The sequence below is a fragment of the Mandrillus leucophaeus genome, unplaced genomic scaffold, assembly GCF_000951045.1.
Source record: "Mandrillus leucophaeus isolate KB7577 unplaced genomic scaffold, Mleu.le_1.0 Scaffold1262, whole genome shotgun sequence".
Lineage (NCBI taxonomy): Eukaryota > Metazoa > Chordata > Mammalia > Primates > Cercopithecidae > Mandrillus > Mandrillus leucophaeus.
This window is the reverse complement of record NW_012101010.1, coordinates 174,393-195,874: the sequence shown is the minus strand read 5'-3', so window position 1 is coordinate 195,874 and position 21,482 is coordinate 174,393. Positions and strand designations below refer to the sequence as shown.

Sequence of the window (21,482 nt, the reverse complement as noted above, 5' to 3'; positions counted from 1 at the left end):
CAGCCCTGCGGCCACCGCCCGCGAGCTGACTCGGCCTGTGGAGTGCCTGCTGCTCTCAGTCTCGGCACCGGGCAGGGTGCCTGGGCGCTGAGCTCTTTACAACTTTTCTTTGCCGTTTGATGGAAGTTGTTGCTTCCGGGCGGCAGGTTCTTTGGGCATAGCCTGGTTTCCTGCGTTCTGGAGAGGCTGGTTTCTAGGGCGAAATGATTGATTGCTGCTGGTATTTCCTGCCATCCTAGTTTCGTTCCTCGCCACCTGAAATCGCGTTTTTATGGATTTGCAATGATATGGTTGCATTAATCTTTCCTAGGCCAAGATTTGAAAAGAAAAAAGCTGGGGGCGGGGGGGCGTTAGGGTGTGTGCTGGTGAGGAACAAGAGTTCTTAGTAGAGCTGAATTTGCCCTTACCTTTGAACTGCAGAAAATATTACCTCGATTCACTGGCTGGCGTTCTTTTGCAAGGGTTGGGGAAAAAAGACACAGCAAAATAGGTTGCCGGGGTCTGTCGGATTGCGGGGGGAAAGGGGTTTTGATGGAAATAAGGTTGGTTTTATAAAATGCTATGCTGCCTAGGAGATATCGTCTGTAAAGTTGATTCTGCTACTGAATTTATAGGCATTATAGTTAGTACCAACAGCTTTTACTATTGATAAAACTAGTATAAGACGTCTTTTCATCTTGAGTATTATCACTCTGCTTAACCTGTCAATACTTGCTGAGGAAATCAGAGATAGCACATTCCTTGTTAGAGGCCTTAGTGAAGAATGTTTTCATAAGCATTCATTTTTGACAGTTTCTCCTTGTGCAATACTTTGTCGAGTACTTGCATGTGCAAGTTACAACCGTATAAACAAAGTAGCAGTGGGTGTGTTATTCTCTGGTCTTTTTTCTGCTACTCATTATCAAAAATAGCATTCCATCGTGTCTTTTCTTACACTCTGAATTATTTTGTAAAATTAGTTCTCTAAAAGAGGGAATTTTGTTGAAACATGTGACCCAGTTTTTTTTTTTTTTTGATTAAAGCAATCCAACTTTTTAAAGTGTTCATCGATTAATTTGCTGTCTAGTAGCTTCCGAGTGGTGTGGAACATTGTAAATTCATAGGCTCAGCAGTAACAATAGAGAAACTACTTGGGAAGTTGAAGGCCAATATCAGATAATGTTTGAAAGAAAAATCTATTCTTCTCACAGAATTTAGGAAATGAAGACACACAAAAACAAATTCTTTGGGTTCAAGTGATCATCCTACCCCAGACTCTGTAGTAGCCGGGACTACAGGTGGGCACGACTGCGCCTAGCTAAAATTTTTATTTTTTGTAGAGATGGTGGTTTCACCTTTTAATTTTTTATTATAGACGGCTAGTCTCCAACTCTGGCCTCAAGCGATCCTTCTGCTTTGGCCTCTCAAACTGCTGGGATTACAGACTAATCCACCGTGCTTGGCCGTTTGTAGTAATCTTGATGGTATCTGGAATTGTTTCACCTAATATTCCTTCTTTTCTATTTTTTTCTTTGATCCATTTCTGTGATAAGGATATCAGGCAAGCAGCTAGGCATAATCTTCCTTCCCATCTCATAGTAAGTAGACGGTTAAACCAAGTTTTTTAAAGTCTGTTTTTGTTTACTTACTAATTTATTTAAACAATAAAAGAATTTCTCAACTTTTAAAAGAGCACATATAAATAAAACATTCAGAAATAATTATCTTTGAAATATCTAGACTGTATTTCCTGAAAAAGACTTTTTCCTCTTTTGTGCTTTCTACATTGTTTTAAACACATTGTTTTATATGAACACATTTCTTTTTTTTTTTTTAACAGGAGAAAAAGCATGCAAGTTTATTTCGTAAGTTTTATATGACGTAGGAGACTTCATGGGGAAAGGAAGACCCAAAGAAATGGTCAAATGTGCGTATTTTTATGCTAGGTTTGATGCAAAGTGGACAGTCATGGGAGAAGTATGATTGAACAAAGGAGATCTAATGGTCATAAACTGGGGGAAATTTAACAAGCCCTGTTTGTACAGATTCTTGTGTCATTGATATGAACACATTTCTTGAGTTATGAACTGTTTCTTGAGATCTTTGGGAGCTAGGATTATCCTCCATTTCTGTACAGATTCACTGCATCACCTCGGACCTTTTTAGTACCCAGTAAATGTGTTATTTTAGGTCTTTGTGACAGAAAAAAGTAATGTCCTGTAAAGGCCGCTTCAGTTATTTAATTTTTTAAATAAACACCTTTCGGAAGATTTTATACTAAAGGCCAACAATTGGCTTACTGTTGGGGGAAGATATGTCAATCTAGAGGTTCTTTGTTTTTTTTTTATAACAAAGAATTTTGTGAACAAAATTGTGATTTGTTTATAATATCTGTTCCACAGACATCTTTTGTGATGGTGAACACATTGTGACAATTATTCAGAACTTGGTTGTATCTGTCAATAACATCTGTTGAGTATACTTTCATTTAAACGGTACTATGTAAAGTAGAATACTCAATAACATCTGTTGAGTATACTTTTATTTAAACGGTACTATGTAAAGTAGAATACTCAATAACATCTTTTGAGTATACTTTTATTTAAACGATACTATGTAAAGTAGAATACTCAATAACATCTTTTGAGTATACTTTTATTTAAACGATACTATGTAAAGTAGAAACTGATGACAGAGTATTTCTGGAGATAAAGTATAACTGGATGACAGTCTTGCTCTCAATAGTTTTTTTTTTTTTTTTTAATTAGACCCAGAGCCAGCAAATCAGATGTATACAGTTTAGTGAGAAGGTGCAACATTAAGATTCTTAGGAAAAAGACAGTGGGTATGTCAGTGCAGTAACAAGTACAAAGTAACAGTGACACAGGATTCATGTAATTGAAATGATTGAAGTGGACAAGTTTTCATGGGTTTAGCAGATTTTAGAATATGTTTTTAAATACATTTTTTAATAAAGCAGTTTTGGGAGTAGACTGGGTTTATGTTCTCTACTAGAGCTATTTTTATGTATAAAATATTTTGGGGAGATACAGTATGTGCTCTGAATTTCAACTGTTGTTACATAGTGACAGGGATCATCCATCTGGCCCTGCTCAGATGTCACCTTGTCTGCAAGCTCTTCCTCTGTTCTCTTAATCCCAAGTGATTGTTCTTTGTTTTTACTCCTGTAAAATCCTCTTACAGTACAAGCCATGGTCTGACTTACAGTATGGCTGTGTGTATATTTCCTTTATTAGATTGTGGAGTTTGCTAAAATTAACAGAAGTTAGAGCCGTTTCATTTTTACTGTTGCCTAAAGTACTTGGGCAGTTTTAATAGCTCACCAGTATTCTGGAAAATCACTTACTGTAAAGAAGTTTAAATTTAGTTCTATTTGGGGGAAAGTGTGTATGTGTTTAAAGGAGAAAACGTTTTTCCTTATCAAAGTTTCACATGCTCGTTGTAAAATATTAATATGAAAGAAATGCATAATTTCAAAATTAAAAGTGGCTAGGCATGGTGGCTCACACCTGTAATCCCAGCACTTTGGGAGGCTGAGGCAGGAAGATGGCTTGGGCCCAGGAGTTGAAGAGCTGTCTGGGCAACATAGGGAGACTCTGACTCTGTTTTTAAAAAGAAAAAGAAATGAAAAGTGTCACATAACACTGCTCCTATCACATTGTAACATTGTTAATGGTTGTTTATTCTTTCAGGTTTTTTTCCTTTTCTTTTTTTCTTTTTTTTTTTTTAAACCTCTGTGTAGGACTGTCTTAAACTGTCTCTCATGTTTGCAAATTTTAGTTAGTAAATTATGTTTATTGGGAGTGGAGAAAACTAATCATTTTTTATATACTTACCTTTAAAAATAATTTCTCCAGGACTAGTAATTCCGATTCCTTTTACCTTTTCTTAGGATACAAGGCTGCCACTAGTATGTTTGTGTTCAAAATGTAGACTTCATAATCTTTGCAAAAATTGATCAAAACCTGTGTGCCTGAACAGTTTACCCCAGAATATTTTTGGAATACACACTTTAATTTCTTCTCATTTCTTGATTCTTCTTCTTCTTCTTGAGAGAGAGGATTAAAAATTGCTTTGAGACTCCCAGCAGGCACTCCTCATATTAGCCCAAGGAGAAATATAGATTTGTTCATGGTGGAATCACTCAAACGTTAGGTTGCTAATTATAAAAAGGGGGCTACAGTTTAGGCTGGTAAAGTAAGTGAGAAGAGTCTGTTGTTCCACGTGCTTCTTTAAGCTACCCCAGAGGGCAGAAAGGGTTTCCAAAGAATCCTAAATAGAAAACCCAGCTGTAAGCAGCCAGGCAGCCTAATCAGCTGAAAAAAAAAATCTCCTTTCATTTAGAAGACTTTTGAGAACTGCACTTATAGTGTGTACCATGCTAGGCATTGAGGGTAAGATTAAGTTTGTCTCTGTCACAAGTTACGAGCTCCTCTGAGCAGGAACCTTAAATAGACCAGTGCAGAGTGGAACATGTGGATTAAAGGTAGCTTAGATGAAGTGCACCCTTTGGTGAACTTATTATTCACTCATTTGTTTATTGTTCTGCATAGCCTGTTCCAAAATAGCCTAGCACACAAACCTGGTCTTCCATGGAGGTGGGTTAAGGTCCATGGAACCTGTTGAATTAAACTTGTTAGCTTAGAATTGTTTTTTGGGATTGCAAACACTGCTGTTGCTGTGGGGCAAAATATTTCTGAAATTCTGCAAACGTAGTTGTGTCTTTCCTTATGCTTTACAGAAATCATGCATTTCAAAGAATATTGTGAGACTACATTGGTATCCTAGCAAATAACTCATATTTTGTTGACATAGTAGTAATACATTCTTTTAAGCTCAAAATGCTATAATAAATAGATGTCTTTACCAGGATTTGTGCTTTTTGTTATGAAAAATCATTGGCTGGACATGGTGGCTCACACCTGTAGTCCCAGCACTTTGGGACACCGAGGTGGGCGGATCACTGAGGTCAGGAGTTCGAGACCAGCCTGGCCAACATAGTGAAACCCCGTCTCTACTTAAAATACAAAAAATTAGCCGGGTGTGGTGGCACACACCTGTAGTCCCAGGTACTCTGGAGTCTAAGGCAAGATAATTGCTTGAACCCAGGAGGCGGAAGTTACAGTGAGCCAAGATCACGCCACTGCGCTTCAGCCTAGGTGACAGGGCAAGAGTCCATTTCCCAAAAAAAAAAAAAAAAATTATTTGTATTAAAATTCAATGTGAAATATGTTTAACTTTGACAAAGTAGACCCCCACCACCCTCCTTCCCCCATTCAATCTTTATATTTGTAGGGGAAAGATTGGAGTGTTAAGAAAGGGACCATGTAACACTGTCAGTGATGGCGTCAGCTGGGCCAGGAATAATGTCTGACAGAGGGGTAGTAGGTCCTGTGGAATTTGACCATAATGCAGCAGTTTTGATTTAAGTGTTGTGAAGAGTTAGAATTTTAAAGTGACAGCTTTTTGAAATATAATTCATATGCCATATAATTTACCTATTAAAAAGGTACAATTCAGTGGTGTTTAGTATATTTGTGTACCATAATCTCAATTAATTTTAGAACTTTTTCATCCCATCCCCACCCCATCCCCAGCCCTAGGCAACCACTGATCTATATTCTTTGTTTATACATTTGCCTATTTTGGACATTCTATATAAATAAAAAGTAACATTTTATTAAATGTACATTCCTGTGTAACTTGTTCCCTCTCAATGTGTATAAGTATTGTGAATAGATTCAAGTACATCATTCCTTGATGTGGGTAGCTCCAAGTTTAGAAAGGTACTTATTTATGTATTTATTTGATACAGTGTCTCACTCTGTTTCCCAGGCTGGAGTGCAGTGGCACAATCATGGCTCACTGTAGCCTCTACCAGCTGGGCTCAAGTGATCCTCTCACCTCAGTCCCCTGAGTAGCTGGAACCACAGGCATGTACCACCACACCCGGCTATTTTTTGTAGAAAGAGGATCTTGCCGTGTTGCCTAGGCTGATCTTGAACTCCTAGGCTGAAGCCATCTGCCTGCCTTAGCCTCCCAAAGTGCTGGAAATACAGGCATGAGCCACCGTAGAAAGGTTTTAAGAGAAAATTTAACCCATCGTTATTCTACTTAAGCCTGGAGAATAATAGGAAAAGATTTCTTTTTTTCCCTATGAAAATGATTAGACTGATTCTGGTAACACTTCCTTATACTAACATAATCATTTGATGACTCTCTTCAAGTAAACAATTTAGGTTTCAAGTTCTGTAGACTGGACTCAAATAAAGGGCAATACTTTAAAGGAAGTTAAGAGTACTTAGTTCTAATCGTTGATGAATGTGATGTGACATTTCCCCTTACTGGTTAAAAAATAGTCCTTCTTAGATTGATCATGATGGATTTGTAATACTCTTGCGTATTGCTGGTGACCTGGTAGACCCTTAAGAAGTGCTTATTGATTGGCTGATCACTATGATCAGCAGATATTTTCATCAGCTTGACTAGTCTTTATCATCCATCTTATAATAATAATAGCTAAATCTGTTGACTACTTGCTAAGGAGTGTGATAAGTAATTTATATGTACTCTCTTTTAAGGTAGGAGGATGCAGTTTACATTTCGAGAAATTTCTGTAGTTGTCTCTGTTGATTATACTTTTATAGGCTTCTGATCATTTCTTTGTCTTTTTTTAAGACTATTTTGAGTGACTATTTTTGATCAAACCTAAGACACTTTGATGCTGGTGCTTTCTTGATCTTTCCAGGAGGGATCACCCAAACGTTTTCACCAACTATGTCCTGCCATTGGATGACAGTAGTTGTAAGATACACCTCTGTTTCAGCGTCCATGCTTCAGAAAGGTTAAAGTGTTGTTGTTAAGAACATCTGAAAGTTGATGAAAAAGGAACATTAATTTGTTTACTTACTGCAGTGCAGCCTTGCTTTTTAGGATATAAACCATTTGTATGTTCTTTGTTGCCTGAACGAATTTCAGTGTAATATTTACACTTCTCGGAATTCCTCATTTTGTTCTTCTTTTTTTTTTTTGGTAGGTCTCTTCATTTCAGGGTAAGCTTCAGATGTGATTTAATTTAATTCAATAGTAAAGAATGCTGGAAAGATAATTTGTAATTTTATTTTTCCATTTTAGAACTTAAGATGGGTTTTGCCATCTATAATACTGGTTAAAAATATTAGTTTGGTGAATGTACATCTTAATAAATGTACATTCCTGTGTAACTTGATCCCTCTCAATGTGTATAAATACTTTGAGTAGATTCAAATACATCCTCCCTTGATGTATGTAGATCCAAGTTTAGAAAGGCGTTTATTTATTTTTTTGACATAGAGTCTTGCTCTGTTGCCCAGGCTGGAGTGCCGTGGTGTAATCACGGCTCACTGTTGCCTCTACCAGCAGGGCTCATGTGACTATCAAGTGAATGACTATCAAAAATAGTCATTCAAAATAATCTTAAAAAGACAAAGACTTGCTAACCTATAAAAGTATAAAGTATAGTTAATGGAAACAATTACAGAAAATTCTCAAAATATAACCTGCATCCTCCTATCTTAAAAGATGGTACATATCCATTATTAATACTTATCACCTTACTTATTAAGTAGTCAATAGATATAGTGACATTCGTATGTCTGGGATGTCAGTGAACTCACAATAATTTATTTGCAAAAGGAACTTCAGCCAATTAGTGTACTCAGCCAGCAATATACAGACAATCATATTTTGTTTGTGTGTTGGTGAAACCATTCCTTTCTAAATCGTGTCTGCTTTTGGGGGTTGATTTGCTTATTACTTTATTGTTAACTGTTATCTCTTTGTTTGCTCTCATTTTGTTTGCTCTCATTATGCCTGCCCATAGTAGTCTCCTCTTTCTAATTCAATGTTTTTCGGTATACTGTGGGAACAGAACCCAATACAGTACTTGTTGAATGGTGGATAAAAATGACGGCATGTTCCTCTGGGTGAGGAACCAAAAGACTTCCTGTGCATGGAGCTTTAGTGCTAGGGACTTGTTTTTTACTGCTTAGAGGACTTGTGCCTTTTTTCTGGTTTTTGACTCTGTTTTGGCTAAGTGATGCTTCTGTATAGCCGAGGGTGGTATTAACAGGATGGTAGATACTACCTTGTGGGTGGTTAACTTCCTCTGAATAATGAACCTTTAAAAATTGTCTTGTTACATCTAACCAAGTGGATGGAGAAGAACTGTTTTTCCTGTTAGAATGACTTGCTAGTCTACTTCTTGTAAGAACCATCAAAACCCTAAGCGTGTATACCAGGATACCTAGATGTACTGGTATATTGTTTGTTACAATATAATTCAAAAAGCAGAAATTAAAAGTCTTAAAGCACTATGAGATTGCATGTAAAATAGCCAGATGTGTCTATTACTTAAATATTTTTATTTAAACTGGATCTTAATCTGTTTTCTTTGAGGTAAAATTATCTTTATAGATGCCTTTTTCTGTATTTGTGTTGATAGAATTTAGACCACGTTTTGTATGTAATATTCCTGACACTTCTGAGCCCTTAATATACTTTCAATAAATACTAGTTATAGTTTGTCATGCATTTTTTCATTGTTTCACTTTTTCCTGCCTTAGAGTTAATGTTTTTGGAGCTAGAATGTCCTTAGGAATCATACAGTAGAATTTCTGCATTTTATAGATGAGAATGAGGTTGTGACTTGTTTAGAATTGTTTTTTTTCTGCAGATGTAGATTTGAAAGGAAATAACAAAAAACGAACAAAAAAAATAATTGTGCTTTTGATTGTTAGTTTAGTATTTTTCTTGTTCTAACATTTTTCCTGTTCTAATGTTCTTCCCCAAGTAAAAATTTTAAGGGGTGGATAGTAGTTTGGAATTTTGTAGCCTCTGTAACAGAGGTCTGCAAAAATTTTATTTCGGCAGTATAAAAAATTGAGTCTTCATTCCCAGTATGTGTATGCTTATTTATTGTAAACTAGATACTATAAATTATGCTCATAATAAGACATTAACCCAGGCGTGGTGGCTCACACCTGTAATTCCAGCACTTTGGGAGGCCAAGGTGGGCAGATCACCTGAGGTTGGGAGTTCGAGACCAGCCCGACCAACGTGGAGAAACCCTGTCTCTACTAAAAATGCAAAATTAGCCAGACGTGGTAGCACATGCCTGTAATCCCAGCTACTCAGGAGGCTGAGGCAGGAGAATTGCTTGAACCTGGGAGGTGGAGGTTGCGGTCAGCTGAGATTGTACCATTGCACTCCACCCTGGGCAACGAGAGCAAAATTCCATCTCAAAAAAAAAAAAAAAAAAGACATTAACAAAAAACAATGTGATAAGGATGAAAAACATTTTTGAATAATTTAAAATGTGTTAGTTCCATGTTTTTGATCCCACTTAAAATATTAGTAATTTGTAAAATAAGAAAAATGTGATTGAATGTCACCACTTAAAAGAAATTTTTTTTTTTATCTGAAGTATTTATCAACTCATGGGAAGTTGTGAGAATAGTACAGGGAGTCCTGTGTCACCTTCTTTCAGCTTCTCCCAGTTGTAACATCTTACGTAAGATAACATATTAATAACCTTAGACTAGGAAACTGATACAATATTGTTAATATTCAGATTTCATGTTTTTAATGCGCTCACTTATATGTATATGCGTGTGTACAGTTCTGTGCAATTTGATAAAATTTTTGTAGATGCCTTTAGATGCGTATGTACAGGTAGAGTTGTATCACTGCCATCACCACAGTCAAGATATAGAACCACCACTGCCAAGAAACTCCCTTATGAAGCGCAAGGTTCCCTCCTACCTCCTTTTCCCTATTTACTGGCAGCCACTAATTTTCTTTTTACTCTGTCATTTTGAGAATGTCTCATAAATGGAATCATACTGTATGTAACCTTTTGCGATTGACTTTTTCACTCAGTATAAAGTCCTAGAAAACCACCCAACCTATCTCACGCAATAGCTCATTTCTTCTTATTGCTGAGTAGTATTTATTGTATGAAGGTAGCACAGTACGTAGTTTAACTCTTCACCTGCTGAAGAACATAAGAGCTATTTCCAGGTTTTGGCCGTTAACTACAAAGCTGCTGGGAATATTTATGTACAGTTTTTAGGTTTTCATTTGTCTGGGATGAATGACCAAGAGTGCAATTGCTGGGTCATATTGTAAGTGTATGTTTAGTTATGTAAGAAACTGCCAGACTATTTTCCAAAGTGGCTATGTGTTTTCACCAGCAATAAATGGAAAGTTACATTTCGTATTAAAGTTTCTCTATATCCTTTCCAGCATTTCATATTATCATTATTGTATATTTTAACGGTTCTAATAGTATTGTAGTGATAATACTGTGGTTTTAATATGCCTTTCCCTAAATTAACTGTTTCCCTAAGGGGCAAATGGGATTGTTTTTTAGTGTAGAGTTTTGAGGATTCTTTATATATTCTAGGTAGAAGTTCTTTGCCAGTTATGTGGTGTGTAAACATTTTCTCTGCATCTGAAACTTGTCTTTTTATCCTCTTAATAGATCTTTCACAGAACAAAACTTTTGCATTTTCATATAGTCATCTGTTATTTATTTTTTTTGAAACAGGGTCTAACTCTGTTACTCAGGCTGGACTGCAGTGGTACAATCATGGTTCACTGCAGCCTCTACCTCCTGTCAAGTGATCTTCCCACCTCAACCTCCAGAGTAGCTGAGACTACAGGCCTGCACCACCACCATGCCCAGCTAATTTTGTTTTTGTTTTTGGTAGAGACAGGGCCTCGCTGTGTTGTCCAGGCTGGTCTTGAACTCCTGGCTTCAAGCAGTCTTCCTGCCTCAGCCTCCCAAAGTGTTGTGATTACAGGTGTGAGCCACTGTGCTGAGCCATGTAATGCATTAATCAATTTTTTTCTTTTACGAATTGTACCTTTTTTTTTTTTTTTTGAGACAGAGTCTCACTGTGTCGCCCAGGCTGGAGTGCAATGATTCGTTCAACCTCCGCCTCCCGGGTTCAAGTGATTCTCCTGCCTCAGCCTCCTGAGTAGCTGGGATTACAGGCGCCCGCCACCACACCCAGCTAATTTTTGTATTTTTAGTAGAAACAGTGTTTCACCATGTTGGTCAGGCTAGTCTCGAACTCCTGACCTTGTAATCTGCCTGCCTTGGCCTCCCGAAGTGCTTGGATTACAGATGTGAGCTACTACAACCGACCGAATTGTACTTTTTGTGTCAAGTCTATGGACTCTTCAGCCAGTCCTAGGTCCTGAAGATTTTCGCCTGTTTTCTTCTGAAAGTTTTATGTTTTACAAAATAATCACTTTTTTACCTTATAATTTTTGATAAAGCACTAATATTGGTAACAGAGCAATTGCCAGCTCTGCCGTTTTCGTTCTGCTTGCTTGTATTTTTTTCTTTATTTTTGATGTATTAATAATATGCATAATATGTCCTTCTTTGTAAAAATCTTTTAAGGATCCATTTGTCCATTTGTGAGTGCTGTGATAATTCAAATGAGATCTGCAAATCTACTTAGTTGGGCACCCGTAAGCTGCAATGTGTTGCAGTATACCAGAAGGGAACGAATGAGAGGACATCACAAGCCATCCCTGAGGGTGTGCAGCTGCCACCTTTCCTTTAGGAAACATTTATGTACTGTATTCATTGTCAGGAAAATAAACCCCCCTGAGTATTTTAAGCTAGAAGAGGTTTAATGCAAGGTATTAGGTGCTTACTGAATTATTAGAAGGGCCAAGCAGCAGGTTTTAAGGTGGACTGCCACATTTGACTCCAAATCAATCAGAGGTTACCCACAAGGAGAGCTCTGAGGGCACCGCTGGGGCCGTGCTGGAATCTGGAGCTTGTGCTGTTGCTGTCCTTGCCTCTGGATACTCTAGAGACTGGAGAATGGACCCGTAGCTGCAATCCAGGATTAGGAAGTTGGGTGAAGAAGCCTCTACTGCTGCCACCACTACCACACTGCTTCCCATCACCCAAGATGAGAAAACTCATGCTGTCCATTAGGTTTTCAAAACTTGCTCATCTTATAAACGGAAAGTTTGCACCTGTTCACAAATATTTCCCCTTTTCTCCCACCCACCGGTTCCGGTAACACCATTCTACTCTGTTACTCTGAGTTTGGCTTTTTAAATTTTAGATTCCATGTATTAGTGAAATCATGCAGTATTTGTCTTTTTGTGTTTGATTTATTTTACTTAGCATAATGTCCTCCAGGTTCATCCATGTTGTTGCAAATGACAAGATGTTCTTCTTTTTTAAGGCTGAATAATAATCTGTTGTGTGTGTGTGCATGATATGGTTTGGCTCTGTGTCCCCACCCAAATCTCATGTCGCATTGTAATCCCCAGTGTTGGGGGAGGGACTTGGTTTGAGGTGATTGGATTGTGGGGTCGGATTTCCCCTTTGTTCTTCTTATGATAGTGAATGAGTGTCGTCATTCGTCATTTGAAAGTGTGTAGCACATCCCCCTTCCCTCTCTCTTTGCTGCTGACCATGTGAAGGCTGTGCGTGCTTCCTCTTCACCTTCTGCCGTGATTGTAAGTTTCCTAAGGCTTACCTGGAAGCAGAAACCTGTACAGCTCGCAGAATTACGAGCCTTAAATCTCTCTTCTCTGTAAATTACCCAGTCTCAGGTATGTCTTCTAGCAGTGTGAGAACAGACTAATACAGTGGAGATATATATAAAATATATTATATATATAATAGATAGATATATATTATGATTTCTTTATCCATTGATCTTTTTTTAACATCCAGATACATAATTTTAATTAATTGAAAAACATTAAATCTATGGAAATCCATGAATCTACAGAAGAAAATGCTCATTTGACATCATTTAAGGTGACTCTTAAATCAACTCCTTACTTTGAAAACTGGTATTTAAAGGTAAAGAATTAAGCCTTTGTACTACTTGGTGAATGTCTTGACAAAAAAAAGAAAAAAGAATGAAGCCTTTGTTCTGACTTCCTAGCACTGATGATTTTGAGGAATTTAAATTGTATTGTATGTGATATTGTTTCAGTTGAGTAGGTAAATCTTCTTGGTTTTTGAGATGCATCCTGTGAGCCTGTTCTCGGTTCCTCCTATTCAAGGCCCCCTGTAGCTGCGTGGACCATGGCTCTTTGCCTTGCTCTAGCTGAGATATCGGAGCTGGTTGGAGGTGGGTGATGTTGGGAAGGCCAACAGCCTCAAAGCCCTCCTGCATCACATCCCTGTACAAGGTCCTCTGAGTAGGCAACAGGCTTGCCCATTCTACTTAGTGAAGTATACTGGCATGTCCCCAAAAGTCACTGATTTTTTCTTTAACAACCTGGCTGTTAAGGAAACAGCTGTCATCATCTGACCTCTTTTATTTGTGTCCTGAAGAAAGGTAAAAGTCTCAGGAGTGTGGACTCTGACTAGCCCCTGCCGCTTCTCAGGGAACAGAGATTGTAGCCATTGTGTATAGTTCCTCACAAACCAAACTCACAACAGCACATTATGGCTATTGTGAATAATGCCACAATGAACATGGTGGTACAGATAATTCTCTGAGATTGTGATATTATTTAGTTTGGATATATACACAGTAGTGGAATTGCTGGATCATTTGGCAATTATATTTTTAATTTTTTGAGGAACCTCCACACTGTTTTCCAAGATGACTGTGTGAATTTACATTCCCACCAACGTATGCAAGTATTCCCTTTTCTCCACATCCTCACCAACACTTGTTATAGTTTGTCTTTTTGGTAGTAGCCATTCTGGATGTGAGATACCTCATTGTGGTTTTTGTATGTCTTCCTTTGGAAAAATACCTATTCTGTACCTTGCCCATTTTTAAATTGGGCTTTTTTACTGTTGTTATTGAGTTGTATGAATTCCTTATATATTCCGAAAAATTAACCTCGGTTTGGATATATGGTTTGTAAATATTTTCTCCCATTTTGGGGTCTTTTCATTTTGTTGTTTCCTTAGTTGTGCAGAAACTTGTTAGTTTGACATAGTCCCACTTGTTTTGCTTTGTTGCCTTTGTTTTTGGTGTCAAATCCAAAAAAAAAAAAAAGAAATCATTGCCAAGACCAGTGTCATGGAGCTTCCCCCCTATGCTTTTTCTAGTAGTTTTATGGTTTCAGGTCTTATGTTTAAGTCTTTAATCCATTTTGAATTGATATATGTGTATGTGTAACATAAGGATCCAATTTCATTCTTCTGCATGTAACTATCCAGTTTCCCCGAACCATTATTGAGGAGACTGTCCTTTCCCCCTTGTATATTTTTGGCACCTTTGTTGAAAATTAGTTTACTGTATATTTATGGGTTTATTTCTGGGCTATTTTGTTCTATTGGTCTCTACCTGTTTTTATGCCAATCCCATACTGCTTTGATTGCTATAGCTTTGTAATGTGGTTCAGAATTAGGAAGTGTGATACCTTCAGTTTTGTTGTTTTTGGTCAAGATTGCTTTAGCTATTTGGGGCCCTTTGTGGTTCCATATGAATTTTAGAATTCCTTTTCCTGGCTGAGCATGGTGGCTCACGCCTGTAATCCCAGCACTTTGGGAGGCTGAGGTGGGGGGATCACGAGGTCAGGAGTTCAAGAGCAGCTTGGCCAACATGGTGAAACCCTGTCTCTACTAAAAAATACAAAAATTAGCCGGGCATGGTGGTGTGCGCCTGTAATCCCAGCTACTCGGGAAGCTGAGGCAGGAGAATTGCTTGAACCCAGGGGGTGGAGGTTCCAGTGAGCCGAGATGGTGCCACTGCACTCCAGCCTGGGCAACAGAGCAAGACTCCATCATGCTCTGGGGACAAAAAAAATTGTTTTTCCTATTTCTGTGAAAAATGCCATTGGAACTTTAATAGGGATTACCCCAAATCTATAGATTGCTTTTAGTAGTATGGACATTTTTACAAAATAATATTCTTTCAATTCATTAACATGGGATATTTTTCTGTGTATTTGTGTCATCTTCAATTTCTTTCATGTACATCTCTATCCCTTCCTTGTTTAAATTTATTCCTAAGTATTTTATTCTTTTTGATGTTGTAAATAGGATTGTTTTCTTTTACAGATAGTTCATTGTTAATGTATAGAAATGCAGTTAATTTTTTTTTTTATATTTTTTTTTGAAACAGGGTCTCACTCTGTTGTTCAGACTGTAGCACAGTGGCATGATCATGGCTCACCGGAGCCTTGACCTCCTGGGCTCAAGTGATCCTCCTGTGTCAGCCTCTCATGTAGCTGGGACTATAGGCACACACCATCATACCCGGCTAACCTTTTGATTTTTTGTAGAGATAAGGTCTCACTTTGTTGTACAGGCTGGTCTTGAATTCCTGGATTCAAGCGATCCTCCTGCCTTGACCTCCTAAAGTCCTTGGATTACAGGTGTGAGCCACTGTGCCTGGCTTCAATTAATTTGTGTTTGTTGATTTTGTATCCTGCAACTTAACTGAATTTATTTTATTTTATTTATTTGTTTGTTTGTTTATTTGTTTGTTTATTTTTGAGATGGAATCTTGCTCTGTCGCCCAGGCTGGAGTTAAGTGGCACAATCTCAGCTCACTGTAACCTCCACTTCCTGGGTTCAAGTTATTCGCCTGCTTCAGCCTCCTGAGTAGCTGGGATTACAGGCACCTGCCACCATGCCGAGCTTAATTTTTATATTTTTAGTGGAGACGGGGTTTCACCATATTGGCCAGGGCGATCTGGAACGCCTCACCTCACGTGAGCCACCCGCCTCATACACGCAAAGTGCTGGGATTACAGGTGTGAGCCACAAAGTCCAGCCTGAATTCATTTGTTAGTTTAATTTTTTTTGGTGGAATCTTTAGGGTTTCCTATATATAAGATTATATAATTTAAAAACATACAGTTTTACTTCAGCCTTTCCTATATGGACTTCTAGTACGTGTCAAATGGAAGTAGTAAGAGTGGGTACCCTTTTCTTGGCTGATCTTAGAGGAAAACGTTTAAGCTCTTCAGTGTTTAGTATGACCTTAGCTGTGAGCTTGTCATATATGGCCTTAGTAAAGCTCAAATTTTAACTTTAAGATAACAAATACATGTAATCTTCTAGGATTTTCTTTTTACTCATTGCCTTGATCATCTTACTTTTAAGGGGTACATGTACTCCACTTTGAATTTAATACATTTTGAATGATTAAGTGTTAGGAACATAGATCTGGTATGATTTTTTTTCCAAGTTTTTTTTTAAGAGACAAGGTCTCACTCTGTCACCCAGGCTGGAGTACAGCGGTGTGAACAGAGCTCACTGCAGCCTGGAACTCCTGGGATCAAGCGATCTTCCTGCCTCAGTCTCCCGAGTAGCTGGGACTGCAGTTGCATGTCATCATGTCCAGGTAAGTTTTACATTTTTTGTAGAGACAGAGTCTTGGTAAGCTGCCCAGCCTGGTCTCAAACTCCTGGCCTCAAGCAATCCTCCTGCCTCAGCCTCTCAAAGCGCTTGGAATTATAGGCATGAGCCACCTTGCCTGGCCTCCAAGTATTGAAGTTTATCCAAAATTTCTGAAACCGTATCTTTTTTTTTTTTTTTTTTTTACAAATATGTACAAATGTAAAATATTGTTGTTTGGGGAAACACTCATCAAATTCAGTCAACATAATTCTTTCCTTACTGTTAGGACCTGAGCCTTGTCACTGTTTAACACCTGCGTTTTTCCTAGCTTTCCCTGGAGAATAGTATAAAAGGTTGGGTCTTTTCCTAGAACCATGCTTTTGTGCCAGAAGTCATATAGCCAGAGTCATCATTATTTTGGTATATTTTTGTTGAAAATAATTAAAGCTTGATTTGTTTTATTGTATACCTTGGATTTTATTCCTGGATGGAGCAACTTCTGGCACAAAACTAAAAATGAGACATGCAAAAATTCTTGCAAAGACTAGTTTTATATGGTCTGTGATGGTGATCAATTTAAAATCCAATAAAATAAGTTGTATGAAAAATTTTAGTGTGTGTTCATGTGCATTTTTCCAGTGAGAGGTTTGTGGTTTTTATCAGATTCTCAGGGCAGGGCCCAGGACACAGGAAAGATTAAAAATGGCTCCTCTAGAGGCGTAAGTTACATCAAAGACATTTGCCAAATCACTTCAACACCAAAGCTTCTGCCATCTGTCACATACCCTCTCCCTGATTTCCATCCTGTGTCTGTAACCTTTCCTTAGGAACATTAAAAGTATAATTTATTGTTACCCAAGTGTTTAGGAATGGGCCAAGAAGCAACACAAGAGTTCATTATTAGAGGAGAAGGGACACTTGGAAGTCAGTTATATTACCCTAGTAATCATTTTTTAAGAAGGATGTTAATACATTCACATATGGTTGATGGGATCCTGCAAAACAATAGGCTCAATGTGTCAAGATATGTTAAAATGTTCGTAATCTTGAGGGCAATATATTAAACTTTGGGGAATGTCTTTGTCAGTTCTGGCTGCAGTAACGAAATCCCATAGACTGGATGGTTCATAAACAATAGAAATTAATTTCTCATAGTTCTGGCAGCTGGGAGTCTGAGATCTGCATGCCAGCATGGTTGGATGCTGGTGAGGACCCTCCTCCAGGTTGCAGACTTTGGACTTCTCTGTGCATCCTCACTTGGTGGAAACAGAGCTAGTGAGCTCTCTTGCCTCTCCTGATTTGGGCACTGATCCTATTCATGAGGGCTCTACCCTCATAACCTAATTACTTCCCTCAGGCCCCACTGCCTGTCATCACTTTGGGCAGAGATGTAGCCATACGCCTAACAATGGGCATACATTCTGAGAAAGGTGTCCTTAGTGATTTCTATCATTGTGCGAACATCATAGAATGTACTTACTCAAAACCAAGATGGTACAGTTTGCTACACATCTAGGCTGTATGATATAGTCTCTTGCTCCTAGGCTACAAACCTTTACAACATGTTACTGTACTGAACACTGTAGGCAATTGTAACAAATAAGTATTTCTATGTTTAGATACTTGTTTAAATACTTTTCTATGTTTAGATACTTTCTTGTATCTAAACAAAGAAAAGTACAGTAAACATGGGGCATAAAAGATTGAAAAACCTACATAGGGCACTTATGAATGGAGTTTACAGGACTAGAAGTTGTTCTGGGTGAGTCAGTGAGTGGTGAAGTGAATATGAGGGCCTAGGATATTACTGTACACTTTTATATGACTGGCAATACAGAGGTTTGTTTATATCAGCATCGTCTCAGACACATGAGTAGTGCATTGCCCTTCAATGTTACTATGGCTACAGTGTCACTAGGCTTTTGGAAGTTTTCAGCTTCATTATAATCTTGTGGGACCAATTATAATCAATCATTGATATAACACCATTATACACCCACAATTTTATATAAATATGTTGGATAGTCACATCTGTGTCACCTTTTCATATAATTTTACACTTGTTTCTTAACTTATGGCCTCTTCTCATTCACCAAAGCCTACATGGAATATAGCATGGTGAAAAGTAGAAATGTAAAATTTTTCTTTCAAAGAAAATTATGCACAGAGATCTCAAATATCAGGAGACAAAGGAGAAAGTGGTTTTGGTTGAAGTAGAAAGCAAGAAGATCCTTTTTGTGTATTTTTATTTTCTCTTAGACACACACACACACACACACACACACACACACAGAGTAATAACAGAGAGTAGTGAGGGTGGCTGGGGTGGCCGGGGGCGGTGATTCGCGCCTGTAATCAGTCCCAGCACGACTGTAGTCCCAGCTACTTGAGAGGCTGAGGCATAAGAATCACTTGAATCCAGGAGGTGGAGGTTGCAGTGAGCTGAGATGGCACCATTGCACTCCAGCCTGGGCGACAGAGCAAGAGTCTGTCTCTAAATAAATAAATAAACAAACAAATCTGCAGTTAACATCATACTTAATGATGAATGACAACATTTTCCCCTAAGGTCAAGAATAAGACAAGGTTATTCTAAAAGTATTCAACATTGCCCTGGAGGTTCTAGTGCTTGCAAATAAGGCAAGAAAAACAAACAAACAAAAAAAAAAAAACAAAAAAATACAAGGCATGTGAACTGGAAAAGAAGAAGTAAAACTCTTTATTTGCAGATGATGTAATAGTGTATATAGACAACCCTAAAATAAATTCTTCAGAATCTAGAAAAAATGATTAGAATAAATGAATTTAGCAAGGTCACAGGATTATAAAATCAATGTAAAATGAATTTATTTCTATATAATAGCAAAGAACAATTAGAATGTAAAGTGAAAATTAATACACAAGCCATACTTGGGAGGTTGAGGCACGAGAATCTCTTGAACCCAGGAGGCAAAGGGTTGCAGTGAGCTGAGATTGCACTACTGCACTCCAGCCTGGGCCACAGAGTGAGATTCTGTCTCAAAAAAAAAAAAAAAAAAAAAAGTGAGGGCTTCAGAAATAGACTGATGAAGGGTGCAGTCTCTGAATCTTGATTCTATTGTACTTCAGGTCAAGTTATTTAAAGTGTCCAAAAATAACATGGGTAGCCTTAGATTCTACATGTATAAAATGAGAAAAAAATTTCCTTTAGAGTTATGAGGATCAAATAAGATGTAAAGGATGCACATAACATAGTGCTTGTGCTAGGCAGAATAAGAACCCTCCAAAGATGTCCACACTCTACTCCCTAGAACCTGTGCATGTTATGTTCCATGGCAAAAGGAATGAAGGCACGATATGAAATTAAAGTTGCTCATCAGGTGACCTTGTAATGAGGGGTTAGTCTGGATTACTGGCAGGGCGTAATGTCATCACAGGGGTCCTGAAAAGTGGAAGCAGAAGAGTCAGAACCAGCAAGATGAGACGCGGGATGCTCACACCTGGAATCCCAGCACTTTGGGAGGCCGAGGCGGGAAGATCACTTGAGCCCAGGAGTTTGAGACCAGCCTGGGCAACACAGCGAGCCCTTATTTTACAAAAATAAATTTAAAAAATCAGCCAGCCATCCCTGAGTCAGGGAAGTGGGGCAGCCTCTAAACTTCTAAAGCCAAGAAAATGGATTCTTAGCCGACATCTTGAATTTAGCTGTGAGACCTGTTTTGAACTTCCAACCTCCAGAACTGTAAGATAATACATGTGTGCTGTTTAAAGCCACTACATTTGTAGTAATTTGTTACAGCAGCAATGGGAAACTGTTATAGTGCCTACGACATACATATTGGTAGCTAAATAAACATTTTATTTCTTAACAACCTGCTAACCTTAACCCTTGTCTACTACAACACATCTAGTTTCCCTTTTTCAGAGAAAAAGGTGTCCATTTTCTTTTCACTTGAACCCCAGAAGGCTGTTTCTTTTACATTTTTCTTCACCTCTCATTTTCAGTTCTTTTCTGTTTCTTTTTCTTTCCCACTACCTTGAAATATGCACAGAGCTGCCTTGTCCTGGGGAGTCCTCTGCTTGAGCCTGCTTTCCCTATTAGTCACCACACTACAGTCACCCAGGTGAACCAGACAACCTTAAATGTCTTCAGAGATATCAGATGATTTTTACCTTAGAGTCTCACTCCGCAGCCCAGGCTGGAGCGCAGTGGCGCAATTATGGCTCACTGTAGCCTCAACCTCCTGTGCTTGAGGAGTCCTCCCACTTCAGCTTCCCAAGTAGCTTAGACTACAGGTGTGTGCCACCACACCTGGGGACTTTTTAAATTTCTTTTAGAGACAGGATCTCACTGTGTTGCCTAGGCTGGTCTTGAACTAATGAGCTCAAGCAAACTTCCCACCTCCGCCTCTCAGAGTGCTGAGATTACAGGCATGAGCTACTTCTCCTGTCAATTTTAATTCTTTATTGGATTTATTATATGTGATATAAACTACTGTAAGTATTTGAGTGCATGTCCTCTAATAAACACTATGTTGGTTGTGGTGAAGTTAGAATAGTATGAGAGGAGTCACTTCTCTGAAGGATCCAGTTGTAGACAATTAGCGATTTATCAGACAGTTAACAAGCAACAAATACCAAACATCAGATGGCTTAGTGTCAGAGTGAGTGATAGAGACAGTAGGTATCATAGGAAGGGCAAAATAGAGGTCATTTTAGACTGGAACAATATCTGACAGTGTTGTGAGAGTGATTTGAGTGAGGAATGTGCTCTTAAAGGAATTAATGGAAATTGGTTTTAATAAAATCTACATTATTAGAAACAAAAGTTTACCAGTTAATTTTTTTTTTTTTTTTTTTTTTTTGAGAGAAAGTCTTGCTCTGTTGCCTAGATTGGAGTGTGGTGGTGCAGGGTTGGCTCACTGCAGCCTTGACCTCCCAGGCTCAAGCAGCTCTTCCCTCCTCGGCCTCCTGAGTAGCTGGGACTACAGGCATGTGCCACCAGGCCTGGCTAATTTTTCATTTTTTGTAGAGATGAGGTCTCCCTGTGTTGCCCAGGCTGGTTTCAAATTCCTGGGCTCAAGCAATTCTCTTCCTTGGCCTCCCAAAGTGCTAGGATTTGATGGCATGAGCCACCAAACCTGGCCTTTTTTTTTTTTTTTTT

The 21,482-nt window shown here is 38.3% G+C and overlaps 1 protein-coding gene across 1 annotated transcript in view; it reads left to right on the top strand.

Annotated features, from left to right (window-relative positions):
• Positions 1–21,482, top strand: part of LOC105533577 (protein furry homolog-like) — a gene marked incomplete at its 3' end in the record, with an annotated part of 196,171 nt that overhangs the window by 854 nt on the left and 173,835 nt on the right. The window lies entirely within an intron of this gene.